At 47.2% G+C, this 26896-nt stretch overlaps 20 non-coding genes and 3 pseudogenes across 20 annotated transcripts; all 23 read left to right on the plus strand.

The window, feature by feature from the left end:
- Positions 1 to 98: 98 nt before the first annotated feature.
- Positions 99 to 213, plus strand: LOC128635508 (U5 spliceosomal RNA). The gene has a single exon (XR_008398481.1). It is a non-coding gene; the product is annotated as a U5 spliceosomal RNA (small nuclear RNA).
- Positions 214 to 400: 187 nt separating this feature from the next.
- LOC128635556 (U2 spliceosomal RNA) lies at positions 401 to 591 on the plus strand. The gene has a single exon (XR_008398528.1). It is a non-coding gene; the product is annotated as a U2 spliceosomal RNA (small nuclear RNA).
- A 445-nt stretch (positions 592 to 1036) lies between these two features.
- On the plus strand, positions 1037 to 1151 carry LOC128635509 (U5 spliceosomal RNA). The gene has a single exon (XR_008398482.1). It is a non-coding gene; the product is annotated as a U5 spliceosomal RNA (small nuclear RNA).
- Positions 1152 to 6940: 5789 nt separating this feature from the next.
- LOC128635468 (uncharacterized) lies at positions 6941 to 7112 on the plus strand (annotated as a pseudogene).
- A 447-nt stretch (positions 7113 to 7559) lies between these two features.
- On the plus strand, positions 7560 to 7674 carry LOC128635510 (U5 spliceosomal RNA). The gene has a single exon (XR_008398483.1). It is a non-coding gene; the product is annotated as a U5 spliceosomal RNA (small nuclear RNA).
- A 188-nt stretch (positions 7675 to 7862) lies between these two features.
- Positions 7863 to 8053, plus strand: LOC128635557 (U2 spliceosomal RNA). Its single transcript, XR_008398529.1, has one exon. It is a non-coding gene; the product is annotated as a U2 spliceosomal RNA (small nuclear RNA).
- A 438-nt stretch (positions 8054 to 8491) lies between these two features.
- LOC128635511 (U5 spliceosomal RNA) lies at positions 8492 to 8606 on the plus strand. Its single transcript, XR_008398484.1, has one exon. It is a non-coding gene; the product is annotated as a U5 spliceosomal RNA (small nuclear RNA).
- Positions 8607 to 8793: 187 nt separating this feature from the next.
- On the plus strand, positions 8794 to 8984 carry LOC128635558 (U2 spliceosomal RNA). The gene has a single exon (XR_008398530.1). It is a non-coding gene; the product is annotated as a U2 spliceosomal RNA (small nuclear RNA).
- Positions 8985 to 9422: 438 nt separating this feature from the next.
- Positions 9423 to 9537, plus strand: LOC128635512 (U5 spliceosomal RNA). The gene has a single exon (XR_008398485.1). It is a non-coding gene; the product is annotated as a U5 spliceosomal RNA (small nuclear RNA).
- A 187-nt stretch (positions 9538 to 9724) lies between these two features.
- LOC128635476 (uncharacterized) lies at positions 9725 to 9831 on the plus strand (annotated as a pseudogene).
- Positions 9832 to 15250: 5419 nt separating this feature from the next.
- On the plus strand, positions 15251 to 15441 carry LOC128635473 (U2 spliceosomal RNA). The gene has a single exon (XR_008398453.1). It is a non-coding gene; the product is annotated as a U2 spliceosomal RNA (small nuclear RNA).
- Positions 15442 to 15880: 439 nt separating this feature from the next.
- Positions 15881 to 15995, plus strand: LOC128635514 (U5 spliceosomal RNA). The gene has a single exon (XR_008398487.1). It is a non-coding gene; the product is annotated as a U5 spliceosomal RNA (small nuclear RNA).
- Positions 15996 to 16183: 188 nt separating this feature from the next.
- Positions 16184 to 16373, plus strand: LOC128635574 (U2 spliceosomal RNA). Its single transcript, XR_008398546.1, has one exon. It is a non-coding gene; the product is annotated as a U2 spliceosomal RNA (small nuclear RNA).
- Positions 16374 to 16811: 438 nt separating this feature from the next.
- On the plus strand, positions 16812 to 16926 carry LOC128635515 (U5 spliceosomal RNA). The gene has a single exon (XR_008398488.1). It is a non-coding gene; the product is annotated as a U5 spliceosomal RNA (small nuclear RNA).
- Positions 16927 to 17112: 186 nt separating this feature from the next.
- LOC128635559 (U2 spliceosomal RNA) lies at positions 17113 to 17303 on the plus strand. The gene has a single exon (XR_008398531.1). It is a non-coding gene; the product is annotated as a U2 spliceosomal RNA (small nuclear RNA).
- A 440-nt stretch (positions 17304 to 17743) lies between these two features.
- Positions 17744 to 17858, plus strand: LOC128635516 (U5 spliceosomal RNA). The gene has a single exon (XR_008398489.1). It is a non-coding gene; the product is annotated as a U5 spliceosomal RNA (small nuclear RNA).
- Positions 17859 to 18046: 188 nt separating this feature from the next.
- On the plus strand, positions 18047 to 18239 carry LOC128635573 (U2 spliceosomal RNA). Its single transcript, XR_008398545.1, has one exon. It is a non-coding gene; the product is annotated as a U2 spliceosomal RNA (small nuclear RNA).
- Positions 18240 to 18677: 438 nt separating this feature from the next.
- LOC128635481 (U5 spliceosomal RNA) lies at positions 18678 to 18792 on the plus strand. The gene has a single exon (XR_008398454.1). It is a non-coding gene; the product is annotated as a U5 spliceosomal RNA (small nuclear RNA).
- Positions 18793 to 24559: 5767 nt separating this feature from the next.
- Positions 24560 to 24738, plus strand: LOC128635472 (uncharacterized; annotated as a pseudogene).
- A 449-nt stretch (positions 24739 to 25187) lies between these two features.
- On the plus strand, positions 25188 to 25302 carry LOC128635517 (U5 spliceosomal RNA). Its single transcript, XR_008398490.1, has one exon. It is a non-coding gene; the product is annotated as a U5 spliceosomal RNA (small nuclear RNA).
- A 187-nt stretch (positions 25303 to 25489) lies between these two features.
- Positions 25490 to 25680, plus strand: LOC128635560 (U2 spliceosomal RNA). The gene has a single exon (XR_008398532.1). It is a non-coding gene; the product is annotated as a U2 spliceosomal RNA (small nuclear RNA).
- Positions 25681 to 26121: 441 nt separating this feature from the next.
- LOC128635518 (U5 spliceosomal RNA) lies at positions 26122 to 26236 on the plus strand. Its single transcript, XR_008398491.1, has one exon. It is a non-coding gene; the product is annotated as a U5 spliceosomal RNA (small nuclear RNA).
- Positions 26237 to 26423: 187 nt separating this feature from the next.
- On the plus strand, positions 26424 to 26614 carry LOC128635561 (U2 spliceosomal RNA). The gene has a single exon (XR_008398533.1). It is a non-coding gene; the product is annotated as a U2 spliceosomal RNA (small nuclear RNA).
- The last annotated feature ends 282 nt before the right edge of the window (positions 26615 to 26896 follow it).

The following is a 26896-nucleotide window of genomic DNA, read 5'->3' on the forward strand; positions in this document are numbered from 1 at the left end:
GGCTGTGCAGGTGTAAGGGGCCGGCGCAAGCCAACCTACCCTAGACCGGATTTCTAGGCCTCCGATGGAGTTTCGGAGGCCTGGACTGACTTCCTGTATAGCTCGGGTTTCTCTTCATTCACGCATAAATCTTTCGCCTTTTACTAAAGATTTCCGTGGAGAGGAACGTTGACGAGTTCAACTTATTTTTGTGAGCTTTGCTGAGGCAAAGCTGTATTTGTTTCACAGTTTAACGTAAGAGAGGGAAGAAGTTTGGCTTTGGGATGCAAGGTCGGTTGGGCGTGGTGCCTAGTTGCTCAATCCTCTCCGCGCAAGGTCTTCAAGCGCGTGGTCAGGCATGTCGTCCAGGAGTGGAGGCTCTGCCAGCTGGTGCTCGTTAGGCCAGAGGCCATAACGGGTTATCGCTTCTCGGCCTTTTGGCTAAGATCAAGTGTAGTATCTGTTCTTATCAGTTTAATACCTGATACGTCCTCCATTCGAGGACTTTATATTAAACGGATTTTTAGAGCGAGGAGCTGGAAGAGGGGCTTGCTCCGTCCGCTCCACGCATCGACCTGGTATTGCAGTACCTCCAGGAACGGTGCACCTTTTCAAAGGGGTCAAATGAAAGAAGAAGGAAGGAAGGGAGGAAGGAAATAAATAGAATGAATGAATGAATGAATGAACGAATGAATGAATGAATACGTATTCATGTTAAACGATTGGGGGGAAAAAAAAAAAAAAGTAGGAAAAAAGACAAAGTGACATATGGTACTTAAAAAAAAAAAAAAAAAAAAAAAAAAAAAAATTTCTTGTATTTAATTGTACAAAATGGAACAGGTGTCAGTCGTAAAGGTTTCAGATGTACTTAATTGGAAAAGGGAGGGGACCTATTAGGTTTTAATACAAACCACAGCCCACATCCAGCTCTAGACCAATCCTACATCTGTAGCTATCAAGGCTGTGCAGGTGTAAGGGGCCGGCGCAAGCCAACCTACCCTAGACCGGATTTCTAGGCCTCCGATGGAGTTTCGGAGGCCTGGACTGACTTCCTGTATAGCTCGGGTTTCTCTTCATTCACGCATAAATCTTTCGCCTTTTACTAAAGATTTCCGTGGAGAGGAACGTTGACGAGTTCAACTTATTTTTGTGAGCTTTGCTGAGGCAAAGCTGTATTTGTTTCACAGTTTAACGTAAGAGAGGGAAGAAGTTTGGCTTTGGGATGCAAGGTCGGTTGGGCGTGGTGCCTAGTTGCTCAATCCTCTCCGCGCAAGGTCTTCAAGCGCGTGGTCAGGCATGTCGTCCAGGAGTGGAGGCTCTGCCAGCTGGTGCTCGTTAGGCCAGAGGCCATAACGGGTTATCGCTTCTCGGCCTTTTGGCTAAGATCAATCGGGTGAGACAGCGATCGGCTCTTTGGTGGAAATTGCCCTTAATCCCTTCATGATTTTGGACACAACCATCCAAAGAGAGAATTCGTGCGGACCCTTTTTTTTCAGCTTCTCTAGGCGAGTGGAACATCGTGCCAGTGAATCTGCGAAGTGGTAAGTACAAATTCATTAATTTATTTAATTTTTCCCTTTTTTTCGTTTAAAAAAATATTTATTTCGTTTAGTTTTGTATTTGTTTTACTTAATTTATTTATTTATTTATTTATTCATTTATTTATAGGCTAGTGGTGCCTCCAAAATGTCGGCTGCTCGTGCCGGCATGAGGAGGCACCACAGCGTGCGCTTTTTGTTTAAAGAGGTGGATGGAAAGCTCCTGGGGATGTCACGCCTTGATTTCTCCAGGAAGCTAATCCAGAAATCTCTTGGTTTCAAACCCGACGAACTGAACTGTCTCGTGACTCTGCCCCTGAACAAAGGATTTGATGTTAGTTTTAGGACCGCTTCTCTGCTAAATGATTTCTGGCAACGGTTTGACGGTTGTAAGGCCCATTTCTCCATGTTCACCGTGGAGAAACTTTCTGACAATTCACTTAAAACGGTGATTGTTAGGATGTTTAATGAAACGGTGACTGGAGACTGACTATTTGCGTATGGCTGGGTAGATTTTGCACTGTTCGCGGACAACCAGTCAAAGTGTTGGATGAGGACGGCATCTGGAATTGTTCCTGGCGGATTCCCATTAAACAATGGGAAGACGCTGGGGGCTACCAGGGCCTGAGACATCTGCCTTCCTATGATTGTGTTGGGAGAGAACAGAGGCTACATCCATTACCAAGGGATGCCCAAACTCTGCCGTAAGTGTGGGAGGATGGGACATCTAGCCGACGCGTGCCAGGAAATAATTTGTGGAAAATGTAGAGAAATTGGTCACGTTTTCGATGAGTGCACCATTGGCAGACGGTGCAATCTGTGTGGGAGAGACAAACCACCTCTACAGAGATTGCCCTAAGAGCTTTGCCAACAAACTGAAAAGTAACAAGATGGCCGCCCCACAAACGCAACAAACAGAAGCAAACAACGGAGAAGGAGGCGGGCCCTGTGGTTTTGGCGGGAGAAGCCAGCTCTCCCGTCAGCTTCAGGGCCTGAGCAGATACGGGTAAGTGGGGCGGCCTTAGGGGCGGAGTCAGCAAACCAGAGGGAGGAAGCCCCCCCCTCCCCGCAAAATAAAGTACAGGAAATGGCGGAAGGGGAGGAAGGGACGGCTTCCTCCATGGAGACAGTTTCAGAGTTAAGTGTGGTATCTGGGGAGAGTGAGTCAGACAGTCCTCTCCCGAATGCTCAGGTGCAGAAAAGACCTGCGGGATCTCCTCTGTTAGTAACAGAGGAGAAGAAACTGAGGGCAGAGCATAGGCGGGACAGTTCTTCCTCGGAAGAACTGAACCGCTTATGGCCCTCAGAGCCCCCAAATGAGGTTTCTTTCTTGCACCTCCAGCTGAGAACATCAGTCGCCAAAGGAGCCGCGAGAGGTTGCCTCCGCGGCCCGTGCGGCAGCAGACACTTGCCCTCCTGAACCCAGGCCCACTGAGATAAAGGAAGAGCAAGTGTCACAAGAAATAATATGCCTCTTAAATTGGTTTTAACGTTGTCTCTGCATGTTTTTAACACTGTTTTACACCTTTTTACCATACTGCTCATGGCCCTCACAATCTCTACCATCAATGTGAGAAGTGTGAGGTCCACCCTGAGAGCACAGAGTGTATTATCCCTTTTAAAATCTTTTAAGTCAGATGTGATTTTATTACAAGAATGTGCTCTGCCCTTTTTATATAATTATAGGAAATGGGAAGATGTGTGGACCCCGGGACCCTCGTTGTGGAGTGGTTCCAATTTTAATAAATGTGATGGTGTCGCCATTTTAATAAATAACCCCAACATCGCGGTGAAGGGCAGCACAGTGGTGAGAGATGGACGGGCACTCTTAGCCAATCTGACCTTTTTAGATAGGGATTTTACTGTTCTTAATGTGTATGGTTTTACTGAAAAAAATGAAAGGTATGAACTTTTAGAAGACCTGCAGTCCCACATGCTAGGGAGGGTTCCTTTAATCGTAGCAGGGGATTTTAATTGTATTTTAACAGCTAAGGATAGGAAAAGGGTAACAGGGGAGTGCGTAATAGACAAAACATCGGTTTTACTCCAAGGATTAGTTAAAGATTTTAAACTAGTCGACTGTTTTAAAAGCGTTGCATCAAAGAGAGGAGGGCTTCACCTGGTTCAGTGGTGATGGCACCAGAGCCTCTCGGATCGACTATGTTTTTACACGGGACTGCCCGCCGACCGATGCTACACTGACCCCTCTCTTCTTTTCTGACCACATGATGCTGTCCTGCACCCTGTCACTGTCCACTGGTGTGACGGTAGGAGGAGGGCTGTGGAGGCTGAACTGCTCGGTGTTAGAAGATAAAGAAGTAGTCAGAGAGTATAGGGAGCAGTTCAGCCAATGGCAGACCCTCCAGGACTTTTATGAGTCACGAGCACAGTGGTGGGAGATGGTAAAAGAACGGACAGGAAAGATTTTTTAAGAGGGTAGGGAAAGAAAAGAAAAATAAGGAAAAAAGATGCATGATGGGACTGCAAAAAAGACTGCAGAGATATTTTAACCTTTTTAACTGTGGGATTGATTTTACTGATGAAATCAAAGAAGTAAAAAATGAAATGCGTGTTTTATCAGATATACAAAATAAGGGGGTCATTTTAAGAAGCAGAGAGAGGGAGATTGAAGAAGGGGAAAAAGTGTACAAGGTATTTTTTTAAAAAGATTGTTTCAAAGGGAGGTACAATTACCGCAATAAAAGATGGAGGGAGGGACCTAAAAACAACAGACGAGATTTTAGGTGGGGTGGAAGAATTTTATAGCAATCTATACAGCGAAAAATACGTTCATAAAGATACCTTGGAAGAAGTTTTAGCCTTTTTAGAAAACAAGGTCAACTAGTGAAGCAAGTGCTTTTATCCCAGGATTTTACGGTTTTAGAAATACAAAACGCTTTAAAAGGTTTTAAAAGGGGGAAGTCCCCAGGAATGGATGGACTCCCCCTAGAATTTTATCTGACTTTCTGGGATATTTTAGCACATGACTTACTCACTGTTTTTAACGAATTTGAGACCTTGGACAGACTCCCGGACAGCTTTAGAACAGGGATAGTGTCGCTTCTACACAAGAAAGGCGACAAGACAGACCTCAGGAACTGGAGACCCGATCACGCTTTTAAATTTCGATTGTAAACTTTTTAGCAAGATCTTATCTGCACGTATGTCGACCGTTTTAGAGGACGTGATCCACCCGGATCAAGCATGCGCTGTGCCAGGGAGGAAGATCACCGACAGCCTGGTACTGATCAGAGACGTCATCTGTTACGCGAGAGACAGAAACATCCGGCTAGCGGTCCTGAACCTAGATTTTGAGAAAGCATTCGACCGAGTCTCGCATCAGTTCCTGTTTCAGGTACTGGACAAAATGGGGTTCCCTGATAGGTTCATAGCCTGGGTGGGATTACTGTACAAGGGCATAGTCAGTAGAATGTTGGTTAACGGGCACGTGTCCAAGGCGGTGAATATCCGCAGTGGCGTCCGTCAGGGGTGTCCTTTATCTCCCCTCCTGTATGTGGCTTGCATCGAGCCACTGGCACAGATCTTGAGAAGGGATAAATGGATCAAAGGACTCGAAGTGCCTGGGACGGGTGGACTGACCGCAACGTGCGTTTTATATATGGACGACGTAACCCTTTTAGCCACAGACGTTTTATCCATGCGAAGAGCAATGGACCTGACTGACTGGTACGGTCGGGCCTCGGGCGCCAAGCTCAACAGGAGCAAGTCCGAGGCCCAGCTCTTCGGGCCGTGGGGTAGCGTGGACACAGGCGGACTGGAATTGGTTTTTAAAACCGACCTACGGATTTTAGGAGTAAAATTTGACAAAGAGGGTGGAGGACGTGGAAACTGGGCCGACGTGTTAGGGAAAGTCAGGCAAAAACTGGGCTTTTGGGGACTGAGACAGATGACTTTCGAAGGTAAAGTTTTAATTTTTAAAGCAGTGATTTTACCTTTGATGTTACTGGTGTGTTCTGTTTTTAGTCCCCCACGACACTTTCTTTTAGATCTGGAGAGGGCGGTGTTTTACTTCATCTGGGGGTCCAAGTGGGAGAGAGTGAAGAGGGAGGTCGTGAAGAAGAGACCGGAAAACGGCGGGAAAGGCCTCCCGGACCCCCACCTGTTTCTAGGCAGCCGGTTCACCGCCCTCCACATCGCGTACGCCGTGGCCCCGTCCAGAGAAAGCAAGACAGCGGCCATGACCCGTTTCTGGATGGGGTCGTACCTACGAAGCCTTAAAATTTTACCTGTAGACCTTAAAACGCCGGTGTCTTTTAATTTGACAAAAGAACATGATTTTATTAAGAAGTTTTTAAAGAAAAATGTTTTAGAAGGAGAAGATGTCTCCGTTTTAACTAACCACAGGTCTCTTCTCTCTCTCGTTCAGGATCGGGAACCTGTGAGTCCAGTCCCCGGCCTCACTCTAAGTGAGGCCAAACAAGTTTGGAGGAACGCCGCCCACCCTGCTCTTCAGAACAGGCACAAGGACCTGTCATGGATGGTGGCCCACGAGATTCTCCCGGTCAGGGCGGTCATGCACTCCCGGGGCATGGGCTCCAACCCCATCTGCCCACGACCCGGATGCAACGCGCCGGAGACCGTGCGACACCTCTTATGGGAGTGCGGCGCCGCGCGGGACCAGTGGACCACGACCGGCCCCCTGTATTTCCCGTGCCTGCCGGCAGGTGGGGTCCAGATGGACTACAAGCTCGCCATCCTCGGGGTGGGCCCAGGCTCGAAGGGCCTAACGGCGCAGAGGTTCACCACGCTCTGGCTCACCCTCAACGCAGTGAAGGATGCCATCTGGACCACCAGAAACCTGCTGGTGGGGAAACGCGTGACGGTGCCCCTCCACGCGAGCGAGCAGATGGCGAAGTCCACGCTGCAGGGGTACCGCGCGGCGACATTCGGAGGAGGGGGCCGGGGTTGCACGAGAAAGGTCCCGGCCGCCACCGACCCTGGCCGCTCGTAGATGCGCCCTCACCTGCAAAGGCTACGGGAGCAGCGAGCCGGAGGGTAGAGGATCTCCTCTGGGCACCGGAAGTGACGGGCCTCGGCCGTGGCTGGAGAGCAGTGTGATGGGCGCCCTTGGTAAGGACTCACCCCCGATCTTGGAAAAGAGAGGATGCTTAAGTGGTTTTTTTATTTTGTGTGTTTTATATAAAGATATGTGTTTGCTTTTTTATTAATCAATCGACTTATTTAACTGTTTTTAAAAACGAAACGATTTTATGGACACTTTTATTCATAGTTTTTTACACACACAAATTGATGTATTTATTTATTTTTCCTTTAAACAGTTTTTAAAATAAGAAATTGTTTTACCCAAGTTTATTTATTTATTTAAAAAAATGTCTATAAACTGAGAAGGAAAAAACTGTGTACACTGTGGATATGAAAAAAAAGAAAAAAGTGACAATAAAATTTTTTCGAAAGAAAAAATCTGTTCTTATCAGTTTAATACCTGATACGTCCTCCATTCGAGGACTTTATATTAAACGGATTTTTAGAGCGAGGAGCTGGAAGAGGGGCTTGCTCCGTCCGCTCCACGCATCGACCTGGTATTGCAGTACCTCCAGGAACGGTGCACCTTTTCAAAGGGGTCAAATGAAAGAAGAAGGAAGGAAGGGAGGAAGGAAATAAATAAATAAATGAATGAATGAATGAATGAACGAATGAATGAATGAATACGTATTCATGTTAAACGATTGGGGGGAAAAAAAAAAAAAAAGTAGGAAAAAAAACAAAGTGACATATGGTACTTAAAAAAAAAAAAAAAAAAAAAAAAAAAAATTTCTTGTATTTAATTGTACAAAATGGAACAGGTGTCAGTCGTAAAGGTTTCAGATGTACTTAATTGGAAAAGGGAGGGGACCTATTAGGTTTTAATACAAACCACAGCCCACATCCAGCTCTAGACCAATCCTACATCTGTAGCTATCAAGGCTGTGCAGGTGTAAGGGGCCGGCGCAAGCCAACCTACCCTAGACCGGATTTCTAGGCCTCCGATGGAGTTTCGGAGGCCTGGACTGACTTCCTGTATAGCTCGGGTTTCTCTTCATTCACGCATAAATCTTTCGCCTTTTACTAAAGATTTCCGTGGAGAGGAACGTTGACGAGTTCAACTTATTTTTGTGAGCTTTGCTGAGGCAAAGCTGTATTTGTTTCACAGTTTAACGTAAGAGAGGGAAGAAGTTTGGCTTTGGGATGCAAGGTCGGTTGGGCGTGGTGCCTAGTTGCTCAATCCTCTCCTGCGCAAGGTCTTCAAGCGCGTGGTCAGGCATGTCGTCCAGGAGTGGAGGCTCTGCCAGCTGGTGCTCGTTAGGCCAGAGGCCATAACGGGTTATCGCTTCTCGGCCTTTTGGCTAAGATCAAGTGTAGTATCTGTTCTTATCAGTTTAATACCTGATACGTCCTCCATTCGAGGACTTTATATTAAACGGATTTTTAGAGCGAGGAGCTGGAAGAGGGGCTTGCTCCGTCCGCTCCACGCATCGACCTGGTATTGCAGTACCTCCAGGAACGGTGCACCTTTTCAAAGGGGTCAAATGAAAGAAGAAGGAAGGAAGGAAGGAAATAAATGAATGAATGAATGAATGAATGAACGAATGAATGAATGAATACGTATTCATGTTAAACGATTGGGGGGAAAAAAAAAAAAAAGTAGGAAAAAAGACAAAGTGACATATGGTACTTAAAAAAAAAAAAAAAAAAAAAAAAAAAAATTTCTTGTATTTAATTGTACAAAATGGAACAGGTGTCAGTCGTAAAGGTTTCAGATGTACTTAATTGGAAAAGGGAGGGGACCTATTAGGTTTTAATACAAACCACAGCCCACATCCAGCTCTAGACCAATCCTACATCTGTAGCTATCAAGGCTGTGCAGGTGTAAGGGGCCGGCGCAAGCCAACCTACCCTAGACCGGATTTCTAGGCCTCCGATGGAGTTTCGGAGGCCTGGACTGACTTCCTGTATAGCTCGGGTTTCTCTTCATTCACGCATAAATCTTTCGCCTTTTACTAAAGATTTCCGTGGAGAGGAACGTTGACGAGTTCAACTTATTTTTGTGAGCTTTGCTGAGGCAAAGCTGTATTTGTTTCACAGTTTAACGTAAGAGAGGGAAGAAGTTTGGCTTTGGGATGCAAGGTCGGTTGGGCGTGGTGCCTAGTTGCTCAATCCTCTCTGCGCAAGGTCTTCAAGCGCGTGGTCAGGCATGTCGTCCAGGAGTGGAGGCTCTGCCAGCTGGTGCTCGTTAGGCCAGAGGCCATAACGGGTTATCGCTTCTCGGCCTTTTGGCTAAGATCAAGTGTAGTATCTGTTCTTATCAGTTTAATACCTGATACGTCCTCCATTCGAGGACTTTATATTAAACGGATTTTTAGAGCGAGGAGCTGGAAGAGGGGCTTGCTCCGTCCGCTCCACGCATCGACCTGGTATTGCAGTACCTCCAGGAACGGTGCACCTTTTCAAAGGGGTCAAATGAAAGAAGAAGGAAGGAAGGAAGGAAATAAATGAATGAATGAATGAATGAATGAACGAATGAATGAATGAATACGTATTCATGTTAAACGATTGGGGGGGAAAAAAAAAAAAAAAGTAGGAAAAAAGACAAAGTGACATATGGTACTTAAAAAAAAAAAAAAAAAAAAAAAAAAATTTCTTGTATTTAATTGTACAAAATGGAACAGGTGTCAGTCGTAAAGGTTTCAGATGTACTTAATTGGAAAAGGGAGGGGACCTATTAGGTTTTAATACAAACCACAGCCCACATCCAGCTCTAGACCAATCCTACATCTGTAGCTATCAAGGCTGTGCAGGTGTAAGGGGCCGGCGCAAGCCAACCTACCCTAGACCGGATTTCTAGGCCTCCGATGGAGTTTCGGAGGCCTGGACTGACTTCCTGTATAGCTCGGGTTTCTCTTCATTCACGCATAAATCTTTCGCCTTTTACTAAAGATTTCCGTGGAGAGGAACGTTGACGAGTTCAACTTATTTTTGTGAGCTTTGCTGAGGCAAAGCTGTATTTGTTTCACAGTTTAACGTAAGAGAGGGAAGAAGTTTGGCTTTGGGATGCAAGGTCGGTTGGGCGTGGTGCCTAGTTGCTCAATCCTCTCTGCGCAAGGTCTTCAAGCGCGTGGTCAGGCATGTCGTCCAGGAGTGGAGGCTCTGCCAGCTGGTGCTCGTTAGGCCAGAGGCCATAACGGGTTATCGCTTCTCGGCCTTTTGGCTAAGATCAAGTGTAGTATCTGTTCTTATCAAGATGCCGGAAGTCGACGCGAGTGGGCCGGTCCGAGTGGCGCGGCTGAGAAATTCTGTGAGGGTGGAGCTCCTGAAAGATGCAAGTCAAGCAGAAAGGGCAAGATTCAAGGTGGAGCACCTGGTGAAAGAGGTATTGCAAGGAGTAATGAAGCAGCAGACCACATCGGTTCTGTGCTTGCAGGACTTTGCGCATGCTGGTTTCATGGATATAACCTTTGGGGAAATGACATCCTGTCTGGACTTTGTGGCAACCTGGGAGAGGAATTTGCAGCACCCTGCCCTACGAGGCCTAAAGGTAAGAGCCCTTTATATCTGGGAGGACGTACCAGTGACAGTGCACATGTACAACCCCTTTGTGGAGGAGAGCGATATCAGACATTTTCTACAGAGATATTGTTTAAAGGTGGAGGGGGGTCAGAAAATCTGTAATGCCTTTGGGATCTGGAACGGAAGGAGGAAATACCTGGTGCGTTTCCGTCCAGAGCCAACAGCTCCTGGAGGGGTTGTACAGCCTCCGGGGTCCTTTGCCATCGGGCCTCATAGAGGCTTCCTCTTTTATCCTGGGCAGCCAGTAACCTGCCGGAAATGTGGAACAGCTGGGCATACAAAATCTGTTTGTAATAACAGCAAGTGTCGCTTCTGTGGCTCTCAGGAGCATGAGTCAACGGAATGCAGGGCCCCCAAGAAGTGCAGCCTTTGTGGAGGAGAAGATCACCTCTACAGGAGCTGTGCATTAAGGAGGAAAACCTTTGCAGACCTCTTCTCCCAGGAGGACGTGCAGGGTGGAGGGGGGAAAAGCCCCGGCGTGGAGACAAGGAAGCTCTCTCCAGAAGCGGAAGAGCATGCAGAGCTACTGGAGGTAGAGAAAGAGGGCGGGCAACGTTTTCCAAGCTTCCAAGTAGGACCCACAGAACCATGTGGAGAGAGCCAGGCGGAAAGGGTGGAGAGCCACCTGGGACAGAACTCGGACCAGGAGAAGGGTCAGGAGAAAAGAAAGCAAAAGCGGAGAGCAAAAGAGTGGGACGATGGAAAAGAAGGGGATGGTCAGAAAATGGAGAGTGGGGGGGGAAGCCCCCCGGTGGCAGCCGGAGTGTGGGCCCAGAATGTCTGCCATGGAGCAGCCCTGAAAGACTGGTCACTGGCAGAGAGTGGGAGTTGTGGGGACTCTGATGAGCAGATAGACTGGGCAAATTGCACTGTAGAGGAAACAGCAGACTCCCAGATGGGACAAAAGGAGCAGCGAAGCGACCTTTTTCCCAGGGAAGACGAGGATGCCGAGCTGGAAAGGAGATTCCGCTTCCAAGAGACACAGCCTAACAACAACGTAGAGGATATGGGGAATTCCGAGCTACCGACGGACAAGGAGGAGCAGGAGCAACACCCAATGGAAGCAGACCCTTCACCATCTGCTCTCCCCTTTTTAGGATGGGAGGAGGAGAGGTACAAAATGACTACAGGGATGAGGGGGGCAGGCAGAGGGAGGGGGCCCCCCCTTGCAAGGGACAGAATGTAAGGCCGGTCTTCCTTTCCGGGCCTGGTTGGTTTATGGAAGCAATACAGATAATCACAGAACATGAAGATCTGCACTCTAAATGTGAGGGGACTGAAGAACCCCACAAAGAGGAGAGGTTTGTTTTTGTCCCTTAAGTATGTGGCTTTTGATATTATGTTTTTGCAAGAATGTCACCTGAAAGATAGAGAAGATGTAACCGCATTTAGAAAGGATTGGGGAAATGGACTTTCGGTGTGGGGTGTGGGTAATGTGAAAGAAGATGGGTGGGGATTTTGTTTAAAGGGTGGGACACGATAATAGAGGCATCGGTAAGCGTAGTACCGGGGAGGGCCCTGTGTGTCGACTGTAGGTGGCGGGGGGTCGCCCTCAGACTTATAAATGTCTATGCACCTTGCGCGGGTGGGACGCGGGGGGAGTTCTTCAGGGCCCTGGAGCATGTCTGCTTTACCAACAGACTGGTGCTCCTGGGTGGGGACTTTAATATCTCCCTAGATGCAGCCATGGCAACAGAGGGGAGTCTGGAGTTGCGGACCCTCTGCAATGCTTTCCACCTGGTGGATGCCAATAAGGTGGCAGGAACAAGTGAGCCGAGTTTCACGTGGAGCAATTCCCGAGGACATCGGTCTAGGCTTGACTACCTGTTCGTTCCCAGAGGGCAGAAGGTGGGGGAGTGTGTAAATATTCCCACATGGGCCTCTGACCATAACATTGTTGGGGTCAAGGTGACCCTAAGTGAGCATAGTAGAGGCCGGAATTTTTGGCGGCTTAATACAAGTCTACTGCAGGATAAGACCTTTTGCGAGGTTTTCCGTGCAGTGCTTAAAGGATGGCGGGCCATGAGGGTAGGGTGGTCCACTTGGGGGGATTGGTGGGAAGGGGTGAAGGCACGCATTGCGGTGTTCTGTAGGGAATGGGCGAAGGAGAAAGTCAGGGGGGAGCGGGAAGAGATCCAGGCAGCCTCAGAGGAGCTGCAGAACCTGGGCACAAAACTGGCAGTCGGGGAAGTCTGTGGCATGGAATCGGTATGAGGAGGCCAAGGCCCAGATCCGTGGTTTTTTTGAGAGACAGGCCAAAGCCTTTTCGATAATGGCAGGGGCTCAGGAGATGGTAGAGGGGGAGCGCCCAGTCCAGGTACTTTTTTCAGGCAGTACGGGCAAGGCAGAAGAGGTCTCGCATCGAAGGATTGCTGCATAGAGGCAGGGTAGTGAAAACCACCGCTGCAATGTTGGAAGCGGCTGCAGAGTTTTATGAGACACTTTTCTGCAAGAGGGGCCAGGAAGGGGATGAGCAAGATAGGATGCTGCAAAACCTTACTACTAAGCTTCCGGATAGAGAATGCACGATCCTGGAAGCAGACTTGTCTCTCCAAGAGATCGAGGAGGCCATGCGTTCACTGAAACACGGTTCAGCGCCGGGGCTAGATGGGCTGCCAGTAGAGTTTTACTCTACCTTTTGGGACATGATAGGGCCAGATTTGCTGGAGGTATATAAGGAGAGGATGGAGCGGGGATGCCTTACCCCCTCAATGAGGATGGGGTGCATTTCCCTGCTGTATAAGAAAGGAGATCGGACAAATCTAGCGAATTGGCGGCCTATTACGCTCCTAACGACGGATTATAAAATCCTAGCAAAGGCCATCACATTGAGGATGGGGAAAGTGATGAGTCTCATCATCCACCCGGACCAGACATGCGGCGTGCAGGGCCGGACGTGTGCCCTAAATTTATGCCTGATCCGAGATGTCCTGACCAAGGCGAAGGAGCAAAGCCAGCCCTTAGCCTTGCTGAGCCTGGACCAGGAAAAGGCGTTTGACCGGGTGGGCCATGCTTTCCTTTTGCAGTGCTCAAGAAGTTAAGCTTTGGGCCAAGGTTTATAAGGGGGGTGAAGCTGTTGTATGAGGAGGTGGCAAGTAGGGTTTGCGTCAATGGGTTCTTGTCGAGGCCAGTGAGGCAGGCGGGTGGGGTGAGGCAAGGGTGTCCACTCTCCCCGCTGCTATACGTATTGGCAATTGAGCCGCTAGTGGCTAGCCTGCGAGCAGATCAAAGACTAGCAGGGTGCCATGTCCCTGGGGGGGGAGGGCGAAGAGCCTTAGTTTCGGTTTATGCGGATGACCTGACTCTCTTTGTAACAGAAGAGAAGGACTTCCACAGGGTAGAGTCCCACCTGAGGTCCTACTGCCATGCCTCTGGAGCTCTGGTGAACTCGGAGAAGTCCAGGGTAATGCCGTGTGGATCCTGGCGGGGCAGGTCAAGTGCTTGGGGTGGCTACTCTGTATGCCCAGAGGGGATAAAGATCCTAGGCGTTAATTTTTTCCATTCAGCCAGTGGTGCCAGGAATTGGGCCAATGTGCTAAAGAAGGTGCAGCAGCGCCTTGCGCTATGGGAGACAAGAAGGCTGTCGATTAACGGACGAGCGCTCGTCATAAAAACGGACATCTTGTCCAGGCTCGTCCATACAGCCAAGGTGTTTCCATGCCCACTTGCAGGGGGGTCCAGTTTAGAAAGAGCGGTCTTTAACTTTATCTGGGGGGGGAGGACAGAGCTAGTGCAGAGAGCACTTATGTGCCAGCCAATAGCAAAAGGGGGAAGAGGGGTTCCAAATCTCCTCTGGAAGACTATGGCTATACTGATAGCTTTCCATGCGGAGCTAGTTATCCATCCTCCAAAACATCTAGCTTCATGCTTTGCCAGATATTGGCTGGGCTTCCCCTTGAGGAGCCTAGCTCCTCTGGCGCGGTCAAGCCCATGGACCCTGGAAAGACCATGGCACTACGAGCGCATGGCGCAGGTCTTGGAACAGAACCCGGGATGCCTAGAAGGTGGCCTGGTACATAATCACAGGCGCCTCTATGACCTATTCATGCAAAACCAGAGGGTCCCCTCCACTCGGTCCATCGTGGGGCGGGAGGTTAGTTGGGAGGCCCTCCAGCCAGCCTTCTTGGAGGGGGAGGCAAGGGACCTAAATTGGTTAGGGGCTTTGGGCCGCCTCCCTGTAAGGGAGCGCCTGTATCGCTTCGGGTGTGCCAGGACCCCCCTATGTCCGGTAGGGTGTGGACAGGAAGAGACGGTAGAGCATGTGTTTTGGACGTGTCCCTGCACACAAGTGTTTTGGGGACTGGTTAAGGAGTGGTGGAGAAAAGGCCCTAATGTACCCTTGAATAACAACTTGATAAGGTTTGGGGAGGGCTTGGAAGCCTTGGACCCAGAGAAGCGTAAGATGGTGTGGGAAGTTGTTTCAGAGGGGAAGAGAGCAGTTTGGGGATGGAGGGGAAAGTGCTTACGAGCGATGAAGCCTAGGATGGAGCCGGGCGCCGTTTTCCGCAGTTTCCTAGGCAGAGTACGATGGTTGGGGGAGAGACAGGAAGCTTGGCGAAGGTACGGAGAGGCGGGGAGAAGCCAGACAGGTGCTCCCAGGGAGGGGGTGGGGTAGAGCATGCTTACGGGCCCTGTTGGCAACCCCGTTCCCGGGTTTTGGCACTGAAAAGGGAGACCCTCATGCCAAATGTAGTCTATGCCAGGGGATTGGGGGGGGGGGGGGAAGGGATGGGGGGATTAGGAAAGCGGTTCTACAGGATAACAGAAAGGGAACCCCCGCTAATGGGACAAGACAGATTTTAGTATAAGAAAGGTTTCGAAAGGGTATTTTCAGGTGACAGGATTGCTTTTGTTAAATAACAGTAATTGTAGTTTGGTTTTTAGTTTTTTTTAGTTTTTGTTTCGTGGAAAAGGCCTTGTTTTCATTCCTGCCGGTTTTCATGGGTATTGAAATGTTCTAAGTTATGGGTTAGTTAGCGGTTACCAAGGCTTGCAGTTATATGGCATGGTAGGGAGGGGGTACTTTGTTTGTTTGACCTTTTCACCCCCAACCTGTTGGGAACTGTACAGACACTAGCACACAAGGACTATGGACATATGTATGAGGAAACACAATGTCTTATGGAAGTGTGGAGGTGAAATTGTGAATGGGTTTTGTAATAAAAAAAAAAAAAAAAAAAAAAAATCTGTTCTTATCAGTTTAATACCTGATACGTCCTCCATTCGAGGACTTTATATTAAACGGATTTTTAGAGCGAGGAGCTGGAAGAGGGGCTTGCTCCGTCCGCTCCACGCATCGACCTGGTATTGCAGTACCTCCAGGAACGGTGCACCTTTTCAAAGGGGTCAAATGAAAGAAGAAGGAAGGAAGGAAGGAAATAAATGAATGAATGAATGAATGAATGAACGAATGAATGAATGAATACGTATTCATGTTAAACGATTGGGGGGGAAAAAAAAAAAAAAAGTAGGAAAAAAGACAAAGTGACATATGGTACTTAAAAAAAAAAAAAAAAAAAAAAAAAAAAATTTCTTGTATTTAATTGTACAAAATGGAACAGGTGTCAGTCGTAAAGGTTTCAGATGTACTTAATTGGAAAAGGGAGGGGACCTATTAGGTTTTAATACAAACCACAGCCACATCCAGCTCTAGACCAATCCTACATCTGTAGCTATCAAGGCTGTGCAGGTGTAAGGGGCCGGCGCAAGCCAACCTACCCTAGACCGGATTTCTAGGCCTCCGATGGAGTTTCGGAGGCCTGGACTGACTTCCTGTATAGCTCGGGTTTCTCTTCATTCACGCATAAATCTTTCGCCTTTTACTAAAGATTTCCGTGGAGAGGAACGTTGACGAGTTCAACTTATTTTTGTGAGCTTTGCTGAGGCAAAGCTGTATTTTGTTTCACAGTTTAACGTAAGAGAGGGAAGAAGTTTGGCTTTGGGATGCAAGGTCGGTTGGGCGTGGTGCCTAGTTGCTCAATCCTCTCTGCGCAAGGTCTTCAAGCGCGTGGTCAGGCATGTCGTCCAGGAGTGGAGGCTCTGCCAGCTGGTGCTCGTTAGGCCAGAGGCCATAACGGGTTATCGCTTCTCGGCCTTTTGGCTAAGATCAAGTGTAGTATCTGTTCTTATCAGTTTAATACCTGATACGTCCTCCATTCGAGGACTTTATATTAACGGATTTTTAGAGCGAGGAGCTGGAAGAGGGGCTTGCTCCGTCCGCTCCACGCATCGACCTGGTATTGCAGTACCTCCAGGAACGGTGCACCTTTTCAAAGGGGTCAAATGAAAGAAGAAGGAAGGAAGGAAGGAAATAAATGAATGAATGAATGAATGAATGAACGAATGAATGAATGAATACGTATTCATGTTAAACGATTGGGGGGGAAAAAAAAAAAAAAAGTAGGAAAAAAGACAAAGTGACATATGGTACTTAAAAAAAAAAAAAAAAAAAAAAAAAAATTTCTTGTATTTAATTGTACAAAATGGAACAGGTGTCAGTCGTAAAGGTTTCAGATGTACTTAATTGGAAAAGGGAGGGGACCTATTAGGTTTTAATACAAACCACAGCCCACATCCAGCTCTAGACCAATCCTACATCTGTAGCTATCAAGGCTGTGCAGGTGTAAGGGGCCGGCGCAAGCCAACCTACCCTAGACCGGATTTCTAGGCCTCCGATGGAGTTTCGGAGGCCTGGACTGACTTCCTGTATAGCTCGGGTTTCTCTTCATTCACGCATAAATCTTTCGCCTTTTACTAAAGATTTCCGTGGAGAGGAACGTTGACGAGTTCAACTTATTTTTGTGAGCTTTGCTGAGGCAAAGCTGTATTTGTTTCAAGTTTAACGTAAGAGAGGGAAGAAGTTTGGCTTTGGGATGCAAGGTCGGTTGGGCGTGGTGCCTAGTTGCTCAATCCTCTCTGCGCAAGGTCTTCAAGCGCGTGGTCAGGCATGTCGTCCAGGAGTGGAGGCTCTGCCAGCTGGTGCTCGTTAGGCCAGAGGCCATAACGGGTTATCGCTTCTCGGCCTTTTGGCTAAGATCAAGTGTAGTATCTGTTCTTATCAGTTTAATACCTGATACGTCCTCCATTCGAGGACTTTATATTAAACGGATTTTTAGAGCGAGGAGCTGGAAGAGGGGCTTGCTCCGTCCGCTCCACGCATCGACCTGGTATTGCAGTACCTCCAGGAACGGTGCACCTTTTCAAAGGGGTCAAATGAAAGAAGAAGGAAGGAAGGAAGGAAATAAATGAATGAATGAATGAATGAATGAACGAATGAATGAATGAATACGTATTCATGTTAAACGATTGGGGGGGAAAAAAAAAAAAAAAAGTAGGAAAAAAGACAAAGTGACATATGGTACTTAAAAAAAAAAAAAAAAAAAAAAAAAAAATTTCTTGTATTTAATTGTACAAAATGGAACAGGTGTCAGTCGTAAAGGTTTCAGATGTACTTAATTGGAAAAGGGAGGGGACCTATTAGGTTTTAATACAAACCACAGCCCACATCCAGCTCTAGACCAATCCTACATCTGTAGCTATCAAGGCTGTGCAGGTGTAAGGGGCCGGCGCAAGCCAACCTACCCTAGACCGGATTTCTAGGCCTCCGATGGAGTTTCGGAGGCCTGGACTGACTTCCTGTATAGCTCGGGTTTCTCTTCATTCACGCATAAATCTTTCGCCTTTTACTAAAGATTTCCGTGGAGAGGAACGTTGACGAGTTCAACTTATTTTTGTGAGCTTTGCTGAGGCAAAGCTGTATTTGTTTCACAGTTTAACGTAAGAGAGGGAAGAAGTTTGGCTTTGGGATGCAAGGTCGGTTGGGCGTGGTGCCTAGTTGCTCAATCCTCTCTGCGCAAGGTCTTCAAAGCGCGTGGTCAGGCATGTCGTCCAGGAGTGGAGGCTCTGCCAGCTGGTGCTCGTTAGGCCAGAGGCCATAACGGGTTATCGCTTCTCGGCCTTTTGGCTAAGATCAAGTGTAGTATCTGTTCTTATCAGTTTAATACCTGATACGTCCTCCATTCGAGGACTTTATATTAAACGGATTTTATTAGAGCGAGGAGCTGGAAGAGGGGCTTGCTCCGTCCGCTCCACGCATCGACCTGGTATTGCAGTACCTCCAGGAACGGTGCACCTTTTCAAAGGGTCAAATGAAAGAAGAAGGAAGGAAGGAAGGAAATAAATGAATATGAATGAATGAATGAATGAACGAATGAATGAATGAATACGTATTCATGTTAAACGATTGGGGGGGAAAAAAAAAAAAAAGTAGGAAAAAAGACAAAGTGACATATGGCTACTTAAAAAAAAAAAAAAAAAAAAAAAAATTTCTTGTATTTAATTGTACAAAATGGAACAGGTGTCAGTCGTAAAGGTTTCAGATGTACTTAATTGGAAAAGGGAGGGGACCTATTAGGTTTTAATACAAACCACAGCCCACATCCAGCTCTAGACCAATCCTACATCTGTAGCTATCAAGGCTGTGCAGGTGTAAGGGGCCGGCGCAAGCCAACCTACCCTAGACCGGATTTCTAGGCCTCCGATGGAGTTTCGGAGGCCTGGACTGACTTCCTGTATAGCTCGGGTTTCTCTTCATTCACGCATAAATCTTTCGCCTTTTACTAAAGATTTCCGTGGAGAGGAAACGTTGACGAGTTCAACTTATTTTTGTGAGCTTTGCTGAGGCAAAGCTGTATTTGTTTCACAGTTTAACGTAAGAGAGGGAAGAAGTTTGGCTTTGGGATGCAAGGTCGGTTGGGCGTGGTGCCTAGTTGCTCAATCCTCTCTGCGCAAGGTCTTCAAGCGCGTGGTCAGGCATGTCGTCCAGGAGTGGAGGCTCTGCCAGCTGGTGCTCGTTAGGCCAGAGGCCATAACGGGTTATCGCTTCTCGGCCTTTTGGCTAAGATCAATTCGGGTGAGACAGCGATCGGCTCTTTGGTGGCAATTGCCCTTAATCCCTTATGATTTGGACACAACCATCCAAAGAGAGAATTCGTGCGGACCCTTTTGTTTTCAGCTTCTCTAGGCGAGTGGAACATCGTGCCAGTGAATCTGCGAAGGTGTAAGTACAAATTCATTAATTTATTTAATTTTTTCCCTTTTTTTCGTTTAAAAAATATTTATTTCGTTTAGTTTTGTATTTTGTTTTACTTATATTTATTTATTTATTTATTTATTTATTTATTTATAGGCTAGTGGTGCCTCCAAAATGTCGGCTGCTCGTGCCGGCATGAGGAGGCACCACAGCGTGCGCTTTTTGTTTAAAGAGGTGGATGGAAAGCTCCTGGGGATGTCACGGCTTGATTTCTCCAGGAAGCTAATCCAGAAATCTCTTGGTTCAAACCCGACGAACTGAACTGTCTCGTGACTCTGCCCCTGAACAAAGGATTTGATGTTAGTTTTAGGACCGCTTCTCTGCTAAATGATTTCTGGCAACGGTTTGACGGTTGTAAGGCCCATTTCTCCATGTTCACCGTGGAGAAACTTCTGACAATTCACTTAAAACTGTGATTGTTAGGATGTTTAATGAAACGGTGACTGGAGATGATATTTGCGTATGGCTGGGTAGATTTTTGCACTGTTCGCGGACAACCAGTCAAAGTGTTGGATGAGGACGGCATCTGGAATTGTTCCTGGCGGATCCCCATTAAACAATGGGAAGACGCTGGGGGCTACCAGGGCCTGAGACATCTGCCTTCTATGATTGTGTTGGGAGAGAACAGAGGCTACATCCATTACCAGGGGATGCCCAAAACTCTGCCGTAAGTGTGGGAGGATGGGACATCTAGCCGACGCGTGCCAGGAAATAATTTGTGGAAAATGTAGAGAAATTGGTCACGTTTTTGATGAGTGCACCATTGGCAGACGGTGCAATCTGTGTGGAGAGACAAACCACCTCTACAGAGATTGCCCCAAGAGCTTTGCCAACAAACTGAAAAGCAACAAGATGGCCGCCCCACAAACGCAACAACAGAACAAACAACGGAGAAGGAGGCGGGCCCGGCGGTTTTGGCGGGAAAATCAACTCTCCCGTCAGCTTCGGGGCCTGAGCAGATACGGGTAAGTGGGGCGGCCTTAGGGGCGGAGTCAGCAAACCAGAGGGAGGAAGCCCCCCCCTCCCCGCAAAATAAAGTACAGGAAATGGCGGAAGGGGAGGAAGGGACGGCTTCCTCCATGGAGACAGTTTCAGAGTTAAGTGTGGTATCTGGGGAGAGTGAGTCAGACAGTCCTCTCCCGAATGCTCAGGTGCAGAAAAGACCTGCGGGATCTCCTCTGTTAGTAACAGAGGAGAAGAAACTGAGGGCAGAGCATAGGCGGGACAGTTCTTCCTCGGAAGAACTGAACCGCTTATGGCCCTCAGAGCCCCCAAATGAGGTTTCGTTCTTGCACCTCCAGCTGAGAACATCGTCGCCAAAGGAGCCGCGAGAGGTTGCCTCCGCGGCCCGTGCGGCAGCAGACACTTGCCCTCCTGAACCCAGGCCCACTGAGATAAAGGAAGAGCAAGTGTCACAAGAAATAATATCCCTTTAAATTTGTTTTTAACGTTGTCTCTGCATGTTTTTAACACTGTTTTATACCTTTTTACCATACTGCTCATGGCCCTCACAATCTCTACCATCAATGTGAGAAGTGTGAGGTCCACCCTGAGAGCACAGAGTGTATTATCCCTTTTAAATCTTTTAAGTCAGATGTGATTTATTACAAGAATGTGCTCTGCCCTTTTTATATAATTATAGGAAATGGGAAGATGTGTGGACCCCCGGGACCCCTCGTTGTGGAGTGGTTCCAATTTTAATAATGTGATGGTGTCGCCATTTTAATAAATAACCCCAACATCGCGGTGAAGGGCAGCACAGTGGTGAGAGATGGACGGGCACTCTTAGCCAATCTGACCTTTTTAGATAGGGATTTTACTGTTCTTAATGTGTATGGTTTTACGGAAAAAAATGAAAGGTATGAACTTTTAGAAGACCTGCAGTCCCACATGCTAGGGAGGCTTCCTTTAATCGTAGCAGGGGATTTTAATTGTATTTTAACAGCTAAGGATAGGAAAAGGGTAACAGGGGAGTGCGTAGTAGACAAAACATCGGTTTTACTCCAAAGATTAGTTAAAGATTTTAAACTAGTCGACTGTTTTAAAACGTTGCATCAAAGAGAGGAGGGCTTCACCTGGTTCAGTGGTGATGGCACCAGAGCCTCTCGGATCGACTATGTTTTTACACGGGACTGCCCGCCGACCGATGCTACACTGACCCCTCTCTTCTTTTCTGACCACATGATGCTGTCCTGCACCCTGTCACTGTCCACTGGTGTGACGGTAGGAGGAGGGCTGTGGAGGCTGAACTGCTCGGTGTTAGAAGATAAAGAAGTAGTCAGAGAGTATAGGGAGCAGTTCAGCCAATGGCAGTCCCTCCAGGACTTTTATGAATCACGAGCACAGTGGTGGGAGATGGTAAAAAAACGGACAGGGAGTTTTTTTAAGAGGGTAGGGAAAGAAAAGAAAAATAAGGAAAGAAGATGCATGATGGGACTGCAAAAACGACTGCAGAGATATTTTAACCTTTTTAACTGTGGTATGGATTTTACTGAGGAGATTAAAGAAGTAAAAGAAGAAATGCGTGTTTTATCGGATATACAAAACAAGGGGGTCATTTTTAAGAAGCAGAGAGAGGAGATTGAAGAAGGGGAAAAATGTACAAGGTATTTTTTTTAAAAAGATTGTTCAAAGGGAGGTACAATTACCGCAATAAAAGATGGAGGGAGGGACCTAAAAACAACGGACGAGATTTTAGGTGGGGTGGAAGAATTTTATAGCAATCTATACAGCGAAAAAATACGTACATAAAGATACCTTGGAAGAAGTTTTAGGCCTTTTTAGAAAACAAGGTCACAGTGAAGCCGTGCTTTTATCCCAGGATTTTACGGTTTTAGAAATACAAAATTCTTTAAAAGGTTTTAAAAGGGGGAAGTCCCCAGGAATGGATGGACTCCCCTAGAATTTTATCTGACTTTCTGGGATATTTTAGCACATGACTTACTCACTGTTTTTAACGAATTGAGACCTTGGACAGACTCCCAGACAGCTTTAGAACAGGGATAGTGTCGCTTCTACACAAGAAAGGCGACAAGACAGACCTCAGGAACTGGAGACCCATCACGCTTTTAAATTTCGATTGTAAACTTTTTAGCAAGACCTTATCTGCACGTATGTCGACCGTTTTAGAGGACGTGATCCACCCGGATCAAGCATGCGCTGTGCCAGGGAGGAAGATCACCGACAGCCTGGTACTGATCAGAGACGTCATCTGTTACGCGAGAGACAGAAACATCCGGCTAGCGGTCCTGAACCGTAGATTTGAAAAGCATTTGACCGAGTCTCGCATCAGTTCCTGTTTCAGGTACTGGACAAAATGGGGTTCCCTGATAGGTTTATAGCCTGGGTGGATTACTATATAAGGGTATAATCAGTAGAATGTTGGTAACGGGCATGTGTCCAAGGCGGTGATATCCGCAGTGGCGTCCGTCAGGGGTGTCCTTTATCTCCCCTCCTGTATGTGGCTTGTATCGAGCCACTGGCACAGATCTTGAGAAGGGATAAATGGATCAAAGGACTTGAAGTGCCTGGGACGGGTGGACTGACAGCAACGTGCGTTTTATACTATGGACGACGTAACCCTTTTAGCCACAGACGTTTTATCCATGCGAAGAGCAATGGACCTTGACTGACTGGTACGGTCGAGCCTCGGGCGCCAAGCTCAACAGGAGCAAGTCCGAGGCCCAGCTCTTCGGGCCGTGGGGTAGCGTGGACACAGGCGGACTGGAATTGGTTTTTAAACCGACCTACGGATTTTAGGTGTAAAATTTGACAAAGAGGGTGGAGGACGGGGAAACTGGGCCGACGTGTTAGGGAAAGTCAGGCAGAAACTGGGCTTTTGGGGACTAAGACAGCTGACAATTCGAAGGTAAAGTTTTAATTTTTAAGCAGTGATTTTACCTTTGATGTTACTGTGTGTTCTGTTTTTAGTCCCCCGCGAAACTTTCTTTTAGATCTGGAGAGGGCGGTGTTTTACTTCGTCTGGGGGTCCAAGTGGGAGAGAGTGAAGAGGGAGGTCGTGAAGAAGAGACCGGAAAACGGCGGAAAAGGCCTCCCGGACCCCCACTTGTTTTTAGGCAGCCGATTCACCGCCCCTCCACATCGCGTACGCCGTGGCCCCGTCCAGAGAAAGCAAGACAGCGGCCATGACCCGTTTCTGGATGGGGTCGTACCTGCGAAGCCTAAAGATTTTACCAGTAGACCTTAAAACGCCTGTGTCTTTTAACTTGTCCATAGAACATGATTTTATTAAGAAATTTTTAAAGAAAAATGTTTTAGAAGAGAAGATGTTTCAGTTTTAACTAACCACAGGTCTCTTCTCTCTCTCGTTCAGGATCGGGAACCTGTGAGTCCAGTCCCCGGCCTCACTCTAAGTGAGGCCAAACAAGTTTGGAGGAACGCCGCCCACCCTGCTCTTCAGAACAGGCACAAGGACCTGTCATGGATGGTGGCCCATGAGATTCTCCCGGTCAGGGCGGTCATGCACTCCCGGGGCATGGGCTCCAACCCCATCTGCCCACGACCCGGATGCAACGCGCCGGAGACCGTGCGACACCTCTTATGGGAGTGCGGCGCCGCGCCGGGACCAGTGGACCACGACCGGCCCCCTGTATTTCCCGTGCCTGCCGGCAGGTGGGGTCCAGATGGACTACAAGCTCGCCATCCTCGGGGTGGGCCCAGGCTCGAAGGGCCTAACGGCGCAGAGGTTCACCACGCTCTGGCTCACCTTCAACGCCGTGAAGGATGCCATCTGGACCACCAGAAACCTGCTGGTGGGGAAACGCGTGACGGTGCCCCTCCACGCGAGCGAGCAGATGGCAAAGTCCACGCTGCAGGGGGTACCGCGCGGCGACATTCGGAGGAGGGGGCCGGGGTTGCACGAGAAAGGTCCCGGCCGCCACTGACCCTGGCCGCTCGTAGATGCGCCCTCACCTGCAAAGGCTACGGGAGCAGCGAGCCGGAGGGTAGAGGATCTCCTCTGGGCACCGGAAGTGACGGGCCTCGGCCGTGGCTGGAGAGCAGTGTGATGGGCGCCCTTGGTAAGGACTCACCCCCGATCTTGGAAAAGAGAAGAGCCTTAAGTGGTTTTTTATTTTGTGTGTTTTATATAAAGATATGTGTTTGCCTTTTTATTAATCAATCGATTTATTTAACTGTTTTTAAAAACGAAACGATTTTATGGACACTTTTATTCATAGTTTTTTTACACACACAATTGATGTATTTATTTATTTTTCCTTTAAACAGTTTTTAAAATAAGAAATTGTTTTACCCAAGTTTATTTATTTATTTAAAAAAAATGTCTATAAACTGAGAAGGAAAAAACTGTGTACACTGTGGATATGAAAAAAAGAAAAAAGTGACAATAAAATTTTTTTCGAAAGAAAAATCTGTTCTTATCAGTTTAATACCTGATACGTCCTCCATTCTGAGGACTTTTATATTAAACGGATTTTTAGAGCGAGGAGCTGGAAGAGGGGCTTGCTCCGTCCGCTCCACGCATCGACCTGGTATTGCAGTACCTCCAGGAACGGTGCACCTTTTCAAAGGGGTCAAATGAAAGAAGAAGGAAGGAAGGGAGGAAGGAAATAAATAAATAAATGAATGAATGAATGAATGAACGAATGAATGAATGAATACGTATTCATGTTAAACGATTGGGGGGGAAAAAAAAAAAAAAAGTAGGAAAAAAACAAAGTGACATATGGTACTTAAAAAAAAAAAAAAAAAAAAAAAAAAAAAAATTTCTTGTATTTAATTGTACAAAATGGAACAGGTGTCAGTCGTAAAGGTTTCAGATGTACTTAATTGGAAAAGGGAGGGGACCTATTAGGTTTTAATACAAACCACAGCCCACATCCAGCTCTAGACCAATCCTACATCTGTAGCTATCAAGGCTGTGCAGGTGTAAGGGGCCGGCGCAAGCCAACCTACCCTAGACCGGATTTCTAGGCCTCCGATGGAGTTTCGGAGGCCTGGACTGACTTCCTGTATAGCTCGGGTTTCTCTTCATTCACGCATAAATCTTTCGCCTTTTACTAAAGATTTCCGTGGAGAGGAACGTTGACGAGTTCAACTTATTTTTGTGAGCTTTGCTGAGGCAAAGCTGTATTTGTTTCACAGTTTAACGTAAGAGAGGGAAGAAGTTTGGCTTTGGGATGCAAGGTCGGTTGGGCGTGGTGCCTAGTTGCTCAATCCTCTCTGCGCAAGGTCTTCAAGCGCGTGGTCAGGCATGTCGTCCAGGAGTGGAGGCTCTGCCAGCTGGTGCTCGTTAGGCCAGAGGCCATAACGGGTTATCGCTTCTCGGCCTTTTGGCTAAGATCAAGTGTAGTATCTGTTCTTATCAGTTTAATACCTGATACGTCCTCCATTCGAGGACTTTATATTAAACGGATTTTTAGAGCGAGGAGCTGGAAGAGGGGCTTGCTCCGTCCGCTCCACGCATCGACCTGGTATTGCAGTACCTCCAGGAACGGTGCACCTTTTCAAAGGGGTCAAATGAAAGAAGAAGGAAGGAAGGAAGGAAATAAATGAATGAATGAATGAATGAATGAACGAATGAATGAATGAATACGTATTCATGTTAAACGATTGGGGGGGAAAAAAAAAAAAAAAGTAGGAAAAAAGACAAAGTGACATATGGTACTTAAAAAAAAAAAAAAAAAAAAAAAAAAAAAATTTCTTGTATTTAATTGTACAAAATGGAACAGGTGTCAGTCGTAAAGGTTTCAGATGTACTTAATTGGAAAAGGGAGGGGACCTATTAGGTTTTAATACAAACCACAGCCCACATCCAGCTCTAGACCAATCCTACATCTGTAGCTATCAAGGCTGTGCAGGTGTAAGGGGCCGGCGCAAGCCAACCTACCCTAGACCGGATTTCTAGGCCTCCGATGGAGTTTCGGAGGCCTGGACTGACTTCCTGTATAGCTCGGGTTTCTCTTCATTCACGCATAAATCTTTCGCCTTTTACTAAAGATTTCCGTGGAGAGGAACGTTGACGAGTTCAACTTATTTTTGTGAGCTTTGCTGAGGCAAAGCTGTATTTGTTTCACAGTTTAACGTAAGAGAGGGAAGAAGTTTGGCTTTGGGATGCAAGGTCGGTTGGGCGTGGTGCCTAGTTGCTCAATCCTCTCTGCGCAAGGTCTTCAAGCGCGTGGTCAGGCATGTCGTCCAGGAGTGGAGGCTCTGCCAGCTGGTGCTCGTTAGGCCAGAGGCCATAACGGGTTATCGCTTCTCGGCCTTTTGGCTAAGATCAAGTGTAGTATCTGTTCTTATCAGTTTAATACCTGATACGTCCTCCATTCGAGGACTTTATATTAAACGGATTTTTAGAGCGAGGAGCTGGAAGAGGGGCTTGCTCCGTCCGCTCCACGCATCGACCTGGTATTGCAGTACCTCCAGGAACGGTGCACCTTTTCAAAGGGTCAAATGAAAGAAGAAGGAAGGAAGGAAGGAAATAAATGAATGAATGAATGAATGAATGAACGAATGAATGAATGAATACGTATTCATGTTAAACGATTGGGGGGGAAAAAAAAAAAAAAAAGTAGGAAAAAAGACAAAGTGACATATGGTACTTAAAAAAAAAAAAAAAAAAAAAAAAAAAAAATTTCTTGTATTTAATTGTACAAAATGGAAACAGGTGTCAGTCGTAAAGGTTTCAGATGTACTTAATTGGAAAAGGGAGGGGACCTATTAG

The sequence above is a fragment of the Ictalurus punctatus genome, chromosome 19 (genome assembly GCF_001660625.3).
Source record: "Ictalurus punctatus breed USDA103 chromosome 19, Coco_2.0, whole genome shotgun sequence".
Taxonomy (NCBI): Eukaryota; Metazoa; Chordata; class Actinopteri; order Siluriformes; family Ictaluridae; genus Ictalurus; species Ictalurus punctatus.